A 13823-nucleotide genomic window follows, 5' to 3' on the forward strand; every position below is an offset into this window, starting at 1 on the left:
AGTGTACGTGGAACATTCTCCAGGATAGACCATACGTTAGACCATAAAAAAATCTCAGTGAATTTTAAAAGATCAAAATTGTACAAAATATTTTCTTCGACGACTGGAGAATGAAACTAGAAATCAGTAACAGAAGAAAACTGAAAAATTCACAAATGCATGGAAATTGAGCAACACATTCTTTAACAACCAGTACATTAAAGAAGAAATTACTAGGGAAATTAGAAAATACTTTGACATGGATGAAAATGAAAACATAATATACCAAAACTTATGGGATGCAGTGAAAGCAGTGCTCAGAGGGATATTTACAGATCAACACCCTAACTTTATACCTTAAGAAACTAGGAAAAGAAGAGCAAACTAAACCCAAAGCTAGCAAAGGAAGGAAATGATAAAGTTTAGAGCATATATAAATTAAATGGAGAATAGAAAAACAATAGAGACAACCAATAAAACCAAAAGAAAAGTTCTTTTTAAAAAAGATCCAACAAAATTGACAAACTTTTAGCTCAACTAAGAGAAAAAAGAAGATGCAAGTAACTAAAATCAGAAATAAAAATGAAGATCTAACAGAAAAGGATTATAAGAGAATATTATAAACAATTGTATGCCAACAAATTAGATAATCTAGATGAAATGAACAAATTTTTTAGAAATGCACAAATTACCAAAACTCACTCAAGAAGAAATAGCAAATACCAACAGACTTCTAACAAGTAAAGATATTGAATCAATAATCAAAAACCTCACAAGAGGGGCTTCCCTGGTGGTGCAGTGGTTGAGTCCGCCTGCCGATGCAGGGGACACGGGTTCGTGCCCCGGTCTGGGAAGATCCCACATGCCACGGAGCGGCTGGGCCCGTGAGCCATGGCCGCTGAGCCTTCGTGTCCGGAGCCTGTGCTCCTCAACTGGAGAGGCCACAACAGTGAGAGGCCCGCGTACAGCAAATACAAACAAACAAACAAAAAAACCTCACAAGAAAGAAATGTCCAGGACCAGGTGGCTTCACTAGTGAATTCTGATAAACATGTAAAGAATAATTAATACTGACTCTATCCAAACTCTTCCAAGAAACAGAAGAGGAAGGAAAACTTCCTAACACATTCTATGAGGCCAGCATTACCTTGATAGCAAAGCTAGACAAAGATACCACAAGAAAAGCAAATTACAGACCAGTATCTTTTATGAGTATAGATACAAAAATCTTCAACAAAATGCTAGCAAGCCAAACCCAAGAGCACGTTAAAAGGATTGTATACCACAACCAAGTGGAATTTATTCCAAGAATGCAGGGTGGTTCAAAATAAGACAATCAATCAATGCGATACAGAACATTAAGAGAATGAAGGAAAAGAATAAAGAACATCTCATAGATGCAGGAAAGGCATTTGACAGAATACAGCACCTTTTAATGATAAAAATACTCAGAAAACTAGGAATAAAAGGGAATTTCCTTAACACAATAATGGACATTTATGAAAAAACCCACAACTAACATCATACACAGTTATGAAAGACTAAAAGCTTTCCCCCTCAGATCAGGAACAAGACAAAGATATCTGCTTTCACCATTGCTATTTAGCATTGTACCAGAAGTCCTAGCAGAGCAATTAGGCAATAAAAATAAAGAAAAGACATCCACACTGGAACACAAGAATTAAACTATCTCTATTTGTGCTTTGGTTTTGTTTTGTTTTTGGCTGCACTGTGCGGCATGTGGGATCTTAGTTCCCAGACCAGGGATTAAACCTGTGCTCCCTGCAGTGGAAGTGCAAAGTCCCAGACACTGGACCACCAGGGAATCCCCTAAACTATCTCTATTTGTGGATGACATGATTCTATATAAAGAAGATCCCATAGAATACACACACACACACACACACACACACGCACACGCACACACACACACACACACCAGCTAGAGCTAATAAGTGAATTCAGCAAAATTTTAGGGAACAATATCAACACACAGAAATCAGTTGCATTTCTATACATCAGCAATAAACAATCTGAAAAGGAAATTAAGAAAACTTTATTTCCAATAGCATCTAAAAGAATAAATTACCTGGGAATAAGAATAGCCAAGGAGGTGAAAGACTTGTACACTAAAAACTACAAAACATTGCTAAAAGAAATTAAGACCTGAATCAGTGGAAAGACATCCCATGTTCATGAATTGAAACACCTAATATTGTTAAGCTGGCAATATTCTCGAAAGCAACCTACAGATTCAATGCAATCCCTAACAAAATTCCAGTAGCCTTTTTGCATAAATGGAGAAGCCGATCTTCAAATTTATAGGGAACTGCAAGGGCCTCTAAATAGCCAAAACAATGTTTTTAAAAAAGCAAAACAAAATCAGAGACTCACACTTCCTGGTTTCAAAACTTACTACAAAATGGGACTTCCCTGGTGGTACACTGGTTAAGACTCCATGCTTCCACTGCAGGGGGCATGGGTTTGATCCCTGGTTGCAGAACTAAAATTCCACATACCATGCAGCATGGTAAGAAAAAAAGAAAAGAAAAGAAAGAAAAAACTTATTACAGAGCTACAGCAATCAAAACAGTGTGACACTGCCATAAAGGCAGACATATGTAGACCAGTGGCATAGAATTGAGAGTTCAGCAATAAACCCAACACTTATGGCCAACTGACTTTTGACAAGGGTGCCAAGGCCATTCAATGGGGGAAAGAAGAGTCTCTCTTTAACAGATTGTACTGGGACAACTGGATAACCTCATGCAAAAGAAGGAAGTTGTACCCTTACCTCACTCCTTATACAAAAATTAATTTAAACTGGATCAACAACCTAAATATAAATGCCAAAACTATAAAACTATTAGAAGAAAACATAGGGGTAGAATCTTTAGAACCTCAGATTTGTCAATGGATTCTTAGACTTGACACTAAAAGCAGAAGCAACAAGAGGAAAAAATAAATTGTTCTTCATCAAAATTAAAAACGTGATAGACACATACAAGCTGTACCTCTAAACCTGAGGTGAGTCAGCCAAGAGCTCTCATTAGGTATAGTCAGCTGAAAGTCTAAATATGAATAATGCTATTGGTTGTGCTATTTACAGAAAATTAGAGATTTATTTAAATTTTAAGTGGTTTCATGTGCCTCCCAAGAAGTTATCTGCTTTAGGAAAATCACATGTATTGAGCCTCTCATTTTGGCATAAAAAGAGAGACACACCACTTTTATTAATAGTTTCTCCCATTTCTGCTGAATAAATGTTGAATTGAAGGAACGCCAAAGCATTCGCTTGCCTGGGATGCTTTCATGTCTTGGCCCTGTGCTAATAGGAGGGACAGATGTGACAGGGGAGATCAGGAGGCTATTCTATTTGTCTGGGTAGGAGATGATGACAGTTTGCTCTGGGTGGAGTAGTGGAGATGGAGAGAATTGGATGTTTTTGAGAGTTATTTCAGTGAAGGAATCAAAAAGTTCTGGTGATAGATTGAATAGGTGCTGCCTTAATTATCTATACTGAGTAACAAATTATCAGAAACTTAGCGACCTAAAATAACATCCATTTATTAGCTCACAGTTTCTATAGGTCAGAAGTCCAGGCATAGCTTGACTGAGTCCTCTGCTCAGGATCTCACCAGACTTCAATCCAAGTACTGACTGGGGCTGTGAATCAGAGATTCAACTGGGAAAAGATCCACTTCCAAGCTCCCCCAGATTGTTGGCAGAATTCATCTCTTTGCAGCTGTAGCACTGAGCTCCCCATTTTCTTTCTGGCTGTCAGAGGGCCCCCCACACTTCCTTGACAAATATGACAGCTTAATTCTTTAAAGCCAACAAGGATGTCTCTCTCACTTCAGCCTGCAGGATGGAGTCTTATAATAATGGGAGTCCTATAATTATGGGATTGACATCCTGTCACCCTCGCAATATAAGACAACCTGAACAAGAGGCTGACGTTCATCACCTTGGCCACATTCTACTGATTAGAAACATGTCACAGGTTCTGCCTTAAGGAGAAGGGATTATACAAAGGCATAACTCAGTAGAGGGGGGTTATCACTTTAGAGTGTGTCCCCCACAGGTAGGATAAGGGAAAGCAAAGTGTCAGCTCTAATATTCAGATTTCTGCCTTGAGCAGGTGGGTGGAAATTGTGCTATTTGTTGAGATGAGAGCATGGGGGAGCATGTTGGTTGAGGGCAGATCTTGGGCTTAGTTGTTGACCTGTCAAGTTAAAATGCTCAAGGGCATGAAGGACGCCTATTCTGTTCTTCACTCGTTATCCAGTACCTAGTGTAGTTCCTGCCTAATAGTAGGTGCTCAATAGAATGAAATGAATGGATGAACGAATGAGTCTGTGAGACATCCAAGTGGAGACAGTGATAAGCCAATATCTCTTGGAGGTCACTGGTGTTTGTACAATGATTAACACACTGCCTTGGATGAGACTGCCTAGGAAAGAGGGTAGAGGGAGGAGGGCAAGGGTCTCAGGATTGAGTGCTGGGGCCCCCAGTACTGAGAGGTCAGCCTGGAGAGGAAACACTGCCAAAGGATACCAAGAAAGGATGGGCACAAGAGTATGGTGTCAAAGCCTCCTGAGAAGCCAAGACAGTACCGAGAGGTGTCCATGGGGAGAACTGGTTTTGGCGGAGTGGTGGAGCTAAGGAGTGGACAGGAGGTAAGGAAAGGGAGGGCAAGCCAACAAGTCTTTCTAGAAGTCTGGCTGTAGGGGAGGAGAGATTGAATGATAACTGGAGAGAGATGTCATCCACTATAGAGATCAGCCAGGTTCTGATGTTGAGAGAGGGCAGCTCAAGGCAGGTGCTGGGGCTAGACCAGCTTTCTTGGTCAGAGTGGTAGAGAACAACTTCTCTGCTGATCTCATGGTCTTGCTTTTATACTACTTTCTTTATCACGTTTTTTATTGTAGTCAAGCTAACACATTTCTTTAAGAATGTTAAGGATGGAAAATACACTCAAGAGGTCTCTTTCCTTCCCCCTTTTTTCCTCCTCTTCCCTCCTTTCGTCCTGCTCCCAAATCATTCTGTCCAGAATGTGTTTCCTTCCCTTCCTCCCTCCCTCCCTCCCTTCCCCCCTTCCTTCCTCCCTTCCTTCTTTCCTTCCTTCCTTCCTTCCTTCCCTCCATTGGTATGGAAGACACTTGAGCAGTTTTCATTGAGGACTAGTAGGCTGCAAAAGAGAAGAAGTTGAAGGTAAAGCAAAGATGGTAATTAATAGTGTGAGGCTTCTGAGAGAACGGTGGGGAGACGGATGGTAGGGCACGAACTGGCTTCGTGGTGGCTGAGGGACGCAACTCCTCTGTGGCACAAGCAAGGAGGAAGGCGTGCGGTGGGCCCAGTGAAAGTATTGGTTTGGTGTCACGAAGTAGAGGGAGGTTTCCAGGGCTTAGGTCCAAGTGCCTTTTGTGTCCACCTCCATCCGCAAGACACAACTTTTCATGTAATAAACAATATTTGTTGAATAAAAGAATACGTGCAGAAATCCCTTAAAGGACAGCGTAAATAGCATTTGTCTTCCTTGATTTTTCAAAATGAAATACTGATTGACTTTAGTTATCCTACAGATAATACATGCTCCTTATAAAAAATGTAAATAATATAGAAAATTTCCCTTGAAATTCTCCCCCACAGAGATAACACCTGTAAATGGTGAGCATCTACCTTGCCAGTGGGTTATACATTAAACAAAAGAGGATCACCTCATACGTGGAATTGGGTGAGCTGTTTTTCTCACTTTAACGTTGTATCCTTTGTGTCAATACATAAAGGCTGTCCTTATCTTTCATAACACCTGCTTGCTATCCACCTCTGAGTCTCATACATTTATTTAACAAAAACCCTTTGATAATCATGTAGGTTGTTGCTAATTTTTCAGTACAGCTTTGCACACCTGCACCATTATTTTATGAAAATAAATTTAGAGGAGGGCAGCACATATGCACATTTCAAATTTTGATACCCATCTCCAAATTGCCCTCCAAAGGACTGTGCCAATTTAAGCTTCCATCAACAGGATGTCAGGTTGCCTGTTTCCACACACTCTTGCCAACAACCAGCTATTAGAAATCTTTTTAATCCTGTCCATCTAAGTGAAAAATGAATCTCGTTTTAATTTGCTTGGATGTAGTTATTAGTGAGGTTTGACATCTTGAATATGAATTTTGGCCATTAACAAGTCTTCTTTTATGGAGTGCTTCTTTGTGCCTTTTCTTTTCTATTTGGCTTGTAATTTTCTTAGTTATTTCTAAATAATCCATAGTTTAATAATACCACTCTTTCTCCAGCATGTTGCAAATATTTTTTTCCATTTTGTTATTCGTCTTTTAGCTATGCTGTTGATTTGCCTTGCTATACAGAGATTTTTTCATTTTCACATCAATTTTCTCAATTTTTTAAAAAAATGGTTTTTGTCACTGGCATAGTACTAAGAAAGCTGATTGTCTCATCAAAATTATTGAAAAATTCTTCTGTTTTCTCTATTAGTTTGTCGTTTATCATTTTTTAGTTAAACTTTTATCTGTTTCTGCTTATTTTTAATGACAAGAGCAATATATGAGTACATCCTAGTCGCTTCCTTAGAAGTGATCACTGCTATTCGATCAAGGTCTGTGCTTTCAAACTCTTATATGTTCATATGAAGATACACACACATATTCAATATAAATGGCATCATTCTATATGTGTTATTTATAACTTGTTTTTTCATTGAACAGTGTTTAAATATTTCCTTGTCAGTACCTATGGATTGATTTCTTTCCTTCTAACTGCTGAATGATAGTTTATTGTATGAATGTACCATAAATTGTGGCTTTTATAAAATATTTGTCTGCAACTCACCTGAATTTGTGTGTGTGTTGTGTAGAGTGAGAGATATAACTTAATTTTTCCCAATAATTTTCCAACTATCTTAATACCATGTGTTGAATAACCCATCTTTCCTCTACTGACTTGAAATGTTACTTTATAGTTGAGTGAACACTAGATTGACAATGTTGGGAGATGGGCATAGCAAAGTGCTCAGGAGAATATGAAGGCTTTCCTCTTCTGCTGTACCAGCTGTACTAGCTGGCCTGGCATTCTTGTTTCTCCCCTGGCCATGTAGCTTGCACTGAACAGACATGAAGGGCTGACCAATATTCCCTAGTTGTTTTATACCCATGTACAGAGAAATCTTAGCTTTGAAATGGGGCCATTTCTCCTTCTTCTCCTTCACCACCATCATCATCATCCTGTATAAGGTGGTGGTAGACCTGCCAACTATTTCCGTCTCCCCTGAGTTACTTGAGGTGTGTACAGCCTTATGCACCATGTGACTCAGGGGAAGACCCTCATCTATAACATTCCCTCCTGGAAATCTGGAACAGGAATATCTAGTCATCTGGCTTTGCTTTCGCAAAGTGCTCCACTGGTAAAAACGAGATGATTTGGGGTGGTACATAGTGAATCTGTTTTAATTTAATTTAATTATAATTTAAAAATTATTATTCTTTTTTACTTACATTGTAAAGGATACAAATGAACAGCCAGATGAACAGGCAAGGTCTAGAAGTGTCCTGAGAGCAGGATCTTCCCTGTGGAGATGGGATGTACCACCCTCGTGGCCAGCAAATGTACTCAGCAATCCAGAAACTGTTTTAATTTTAATCGTTACATTTATTTATTTATTTTATTCTAATGGGTATTAAAAAAAAATGACACACACGAGAGCACAAGGCTTAAAACAGGTATTTAATTTAACACAAGTGAATAAATGTAAAGAACACTGTGTTTGAGTGGACGTGGCAAAATGCTACAGAAGGTTTGAGGATGATTGAAGTTTGGAAAATCCCAAATTAGATGGCAGTATTATCAGTCAAGAGTGCCCTCAGGGGAATTCCCTGGTGGTCCAGTGGTTAGGACTCTGGGCTTTCACTGCCGAGGGTAAGGTTCGATCCTTGGGTGGGGAACTAAGATCCCACAAGCTGTGCGGTGGCCAAAAAAAAAAAAAAAAGGAGTGCCCTCAGATGCAAGTAACAAAAACCTAACTCATGGTGGCTTAAAAGCATGGAGGTGAGGTTTTAAAAAGAAGTTGGTTTTTGTCTTTGTTTTTTGGGTTTTGTTATTTTACACATAATTTCCACTTGGACAATGTTGGTTCAGGGGCTCGATGATGTCTGAGGGTGAAAGACCTCTCTGTGATTCTTTTGGCCTTTTCCTCATGGTCCCATGATGGCTGCTGCTGCTCTGGCTATCACAACCAAAAGGAAGAAAAAGGAAGAGGTGGCACAAAGCAGTGCCTTGCCTTTTGTCAGGAAAAGCAAGAGCTTTCCCAGAGTTCCCAGCAGTCTTCTCCTTAAGCCTCATTTGCCAGAACCGTATAAATGGCCACTGCCATTTGAACTTCCACTGCCAAAGTGGACTGTAGATTGTTGTAATTGGCTTAGACCATCCTCATCAAACCGAGGTCCTCTTAGTGAGGAAGGAACGGGAACGGGTTGTGGGTAGACAACTGCAGTGTCTGCCATGTGGGGATGTGTGGACCTGCAGAGAGAAGCAGACATGGGATACCATCTGCCCCAAAGAGATGCTACTGTGGAACGAATGTCAGGCTCTCAGCTCCAATCCCTAAATGACCAACTGTACTTCATTTCCTGTTCTTGCAAGTTGGCAAGATTGCCTGTTGTATCATTTCCATAAACCATCTTTGACTTGAGCTAGTGAGAGTGGGTTTTTATTCATTATAGCCCCAAGCAGTTTTTTTTTTATTTTACTGAAGTATAGTTAATTTACAATGTTGTGTTAGTTTCAAGTGTACAGCAAACTGACTCAGTTTTATATATATATATATATATAGTTTTCTTTTCTATTATAGGTTATTACAAGATATTGAATATAGTTCCCCATGCTCCAAGCAGAGTTTTTGACATGTGTTAAAGTGTGTTTTCTCGTTTGTTCTTTACAGCAGTTACTAGAATCCTTATTCTACACAAGAGGAAAAAGAAGCTCTGAGGTTAACTTGCTCAACTTCATGTGACTTTAACAGGTTTTCTGACAACTAATATATTCTTTATGCCATCTCTGTATTTTTTAGAGGACCATCTTTAAAGGCGAAGTGTTTATTCCTTAAATAGCATCAAGAGGACAAAGGAATAAGTACGTGAGAGAGGGAGTTTCCTTGGGGGCTGGTCAATGTCACCCATCAGCTCTGTCCCTGGCTTAAATCAAAAGGCAGAAGGCAGCCTAACTCTGTCACGCATCTGGGTTTCAGAGACCTAGGGAATGTTTAGTTTTCTGCTTGTCTATTTCCAAACTTCATGCATGTAATTTATTGTCCTGATTACAATTTAACGTGGTTAGAGGATGTGAGACATCCAAGTTACAGATCTGTGTGAGAAGCACAAGAGAAATCAAATGCATTTGGGAGCTGTGGTCTTCCTCCCTTCTCACACCAGAGTCGCTCCGTGGGTGACCTCAACCAGCCGTGATTTTAACCACCACCGAGACAGTGCTGACTCTCAAGATCTTGATTCATCCTGGTCCGGTGGAAATCATTACCTCCTCTCCCTAAACTTGATGTTTTTCTTGCATTCCCTATCTTGGCAAATGGTAGAGCCATCTACACAGTCATGCCAGGACGTCATCTCCCCCACATGCAAACCCTTGCCACATTATGTAGATTCTTTCCTCTAAATCACGCTGTAATACGCCCTTTCTTTCCTTCCCCGAATGCTTCAGTTCAGCCCTTCATTCCCTTTCAGAGGATGGTGGCTGCCATCTCCTGGATTTGGTGATTTCCAAGTTCGTTGGAAAACCTGGGGCACTTGCTAATCATCTAGATTCCCAGGCCCTTCTCCTAGACTCTGAGTCAATAGGCCCGGGGTAGGGCCCTGGAATCTGTATGCTTAACAAGCGTCCCAGGGAATCTTTCCAAGCAATGGGCAGCACTGATACCTCACTGGTCTCCCTGCCTCAGGTCTCTCCCTTGTCAATCTAGCCCTGCTCTGCTGCAGAAGTATCTTCCTAAAATGTACCAGAGGCTTTTTTTTTGTGCTGCACAAAACTCAGCCTCTGTAACTTTATAAACAGGGTGTGATTTAGTCACTACCTCCCTCTCCAGTCTCATTTCCTGCCTTCCCTGGACTTTAATAATACAAATTGTTCATCAGATTTGAGGATCCCATTGCCTTTTCACTGCTCAATGCCTTTGCCTATGTTGTTCTTTCTGCCTGGACAGTCCACCTTCCCCAGGTCTACCTGGAAAACTCCTATCCATCCTGCAAGATCCAACTCAAGTGTTCCCTCTTCCCTGAAGCTTTCCTTGCCACCTTTGGAGCTTGAGCATATGTTTATTATTGCAGCTGCCTCACTGAAGTCTCTGTGGCAGAGTCTCTGCTTAGCCCACAGGTACAGGTAGTATTTGTAGTTGTTGCAGGTGCTCGTTAAACAGCTACTGAATAGATAGCTTTTTCTCTGTGAGAGGAAATTTAGTGAAAGCAAATAGGGCAATTTCCCAGAAAATAGTATTCCCACTCTTTCCCCTGTGAGTCTAAACTCTATAGAGTTTCTTACTGTGAAAAGCAGTCCTTATTCTATCTGTTTACATTTGCAAATTCAATACGTTAAACTGTGTAATAACAGTCAACATTTACCTGGTGCCCATTGTGTGCTAGAAATTTTGCATTCACCACTTCACTTATCCTACAGATGAAAAAACTGAGGCTCACAGGTGATTTAATTTGCCCAGGATCACAAAATTGGTAAGTGCCAGGATTGGTACAATGCTATTCTGCCTCTTTCAGAGATTTATATAATAACCACTAGGATATGCCATATGTGTTTAGGATAAAACATCCCTGTATTGAGGGGTGCAGGTAATGTAAGTGAGTGAAGCAGTGTGGGCATGAGGCAATAAGGAGGGGTGTGGAGTGTGGCAAACCGGAGGGTGTACTCTCTGCTTCAAGGAGGTAGCCAAGCCTTAGTGCCAGCTGATCTGTCTCCCCAGCATTTTTGTGAAAAATTTCTAACATGTAGCAAAGCTGAAAGAATTTTACAGTGTATGCCTATCTACCTAGTACCTAGATTCTACTATGAACATTTTACTTGCTTTATCTCATATCTATCCATTTATTCATTAATCAATTTTATTTTTTTCTACTGTAAATATTTCAAAGTAAATTGCACGCACATCTCCCTATATACACCAGTATGTACATTAACTAGAGATCAATATTTGTTTTTAGTTTTAGATATAAAATTTATGTACAGTGAAATGCACAGAACTTCAGTGTATATTCACTAAGTTTTGACAAATAACGTGCTCTTGTCATCTAAATTTCTATTGAGAAATATCCCCCAATCTAGAAAACATCACCATCATTCCCAAAATAGCCTCACGTTCCTCCTAGGTTTGTCTCTGCTTCCATCCCCCTAAAGTAACAACTGTTTTGATTATTTTTCTTTCATAAATTAGTGTTGCCTGTTCTAGAACTTTATAAAAGCAGAATCATACAGTATATACTCTTTTGTGTAAGACTTCTTTCACTCAGCATAAAGTTTTAAAGATACATCCATGTTGTTGAGTGTATCAGCAGCTCTTTCCTTTCTGTTGCTGAGAAGTATTCCATTGTACTTGACTTATGAACATACCACAGTTTGTTTATCCATCTTCCTATGCATGGACACCTGGGCTGTTTCTAGTTTTTGGCTATTATGAATAAAGCTATTAATATTTTTGCACAGATATGTTTGTGGGCATGTATTTCCACTTCTCTGGGTATATTCTTAGGAGTGGAATTTCTGGGTCATAGAGGAGGAGTATGTTTACTTTTATAAAAACACTGCCAGACCTTTTACCAAAGTGGTTGCACCATTTTACATTCCCATCAACAATGTATGAGAATTCCAGTTGCTCCACATCCTCACCAGCACTTGATTTAAACATTTAAACAACATTTTCATTTAAACATTTTTTTGAGTCATTCTGGTGATTACATAGTGGTATTTCCATTGTGGTTATAATCTGCATTTCCCTGATGGCCAATGATGTTGAACACTTTTCATGTATATATTACTCATTTGTATATTGTCTTTTGTGAAGTATCTGTTCCAATCTTTTGCCCATTTTGGGGAGAGTTGCTTGTGTTTTATTATTTTTGGAATTCTTTGTATATCCTCGATGCCAGTCACATACATGTTTTGCAATTATTTTCTCCCAGCTTGTGGCTTGTTTAATACTTTTTACAATGGTGTCTCTTCTGATGAACATAAACTTAAAATTTTGACAAAGGCTCATTCACCAAAAAAATTTTAAAGGTTATTGCTTTCTTTGATTTGTAAAAAATAGCTTGCTTACGCCCAAGTCATGATAGTCATCTACATTTTTCTCTAAAAGCTTTGCAGTTTTGGCTTTTACATCTAGACCTAGGATTCATCTCAACATAATATTTGTGTATAACGTAGGGGTCAAAGTTCATATTTTTCCATATCTAGTTATTCCACCACCATTTTATGGATGAAATTTTCCTTTCCCCACTTGATTGCTTTGACACTTTTGTTGAAAATCAAGTGATGGTGTGAGTGTGGTTCTCCTTCTAGGATCTCCTTTATGTACCAACTTTAGCTGATTTTTGCCACGGGCTCAGTAGTGTCCCATCTTCCAAATTTTAGAAGAGAGGATAGAAATCCAGATTTCTTTTAATGTGAAAAAGTTTAAATTTTAATAGGTTGAAAATCAATTCTAATTTAAATGAACAAATAAAGAAGCCAAACCTGTGTAGCCAAGGAAACTCATCTGCAGGCTGATCGGGTCTGTGGCATGGAGACTAGGAGAGGTAATTTCAGCAGGAAGCTGGTTATACTATCTATGTTCAAGTATAAATCAAGGGCCTTATTTCGTTTTTTCTTTGAGGTTGAAGAATATATTTTGAATAAATCAAGGAAGTATAAGTTTGTGCGACTATTATTTCACTAAGATAATTAGTTATCTATTATTATAATACTTAAAGTTTAAATATAGGAATATGTTATTACGGAATTTGTATATCAACATACTCATTTAATTTTCTGAAAATTTTCCTTCAAATATGTTAAAAAAATTTTTTTTTTAAATTGAAGTATAGTTGATTTAAGGGCCTTATTTTAAGGGAAAGAAAGTGGGAATGTTGCCAGGGAAAGTAGGTGGGTTTCCATAGTCCAGGAGAGTCTATGAGAATTCACTGCCAGGGCGAGTTTAAAACCCAGAGCCTGAAACAACAAGGTCCTACTGTATAGCACAGAGAACCATATTCAGTATCCTATGATAAACCATAATGGAAAAGAATATTATGTATAACTGAGTCAGTTGCTGTACAGCAGAAATTAACAGAACATTGTAAACAATAAACATTGTACTTCAATTAAAAAAAAGTCAAAAAAAAAAAAAAAGCCCCAGGGCCTGAGGTTTCTTTGGTGCCTAGGAGAGTGGGGAAGGACAGCAGCGGAGCTATTTGGAATTGCATCTAGCAACAATACAGAGAGAGGGCCTAGTGGGAGACAAGAGAGTCCAGGACACCCTTGGTTGCAATGGAGGGGAGAGTGTAAGCAGCTAGACAGACCAGTGACGGGAGAGGGACAAGGACCAAGAGAGTCCAGGGTGAGCTGACTTGGAGTTAAGGGTCTGGAGTGATGGGGACTAAGAGAAGTGACAGGCCTCTAGGCCCAGGCCCAGGAAGATGCTTCCTGGAGTTGGCTGAGGCCTCTTCGGCTCACTGGGTGGAAGGTGAGACAGCAGCCAGAAGACATACAAGTGCGGATGCCAGAGCTTCAAGGATAGCTCCCAGCAGCACGACATACTTCCCATCCCCATG

Source organism: Grampus griseus (genome assembly GCF_964374135.1).
Source record: "Grampus griseus genome assembly, chromosome: 7".
NCBI classification, from domain to species: domain Eukaryota; kingdom Metazoa; phylum Chordata; class Mammalia; order Artiodactyla; family Delphinidae; genus Grampus; species Grampus griseus.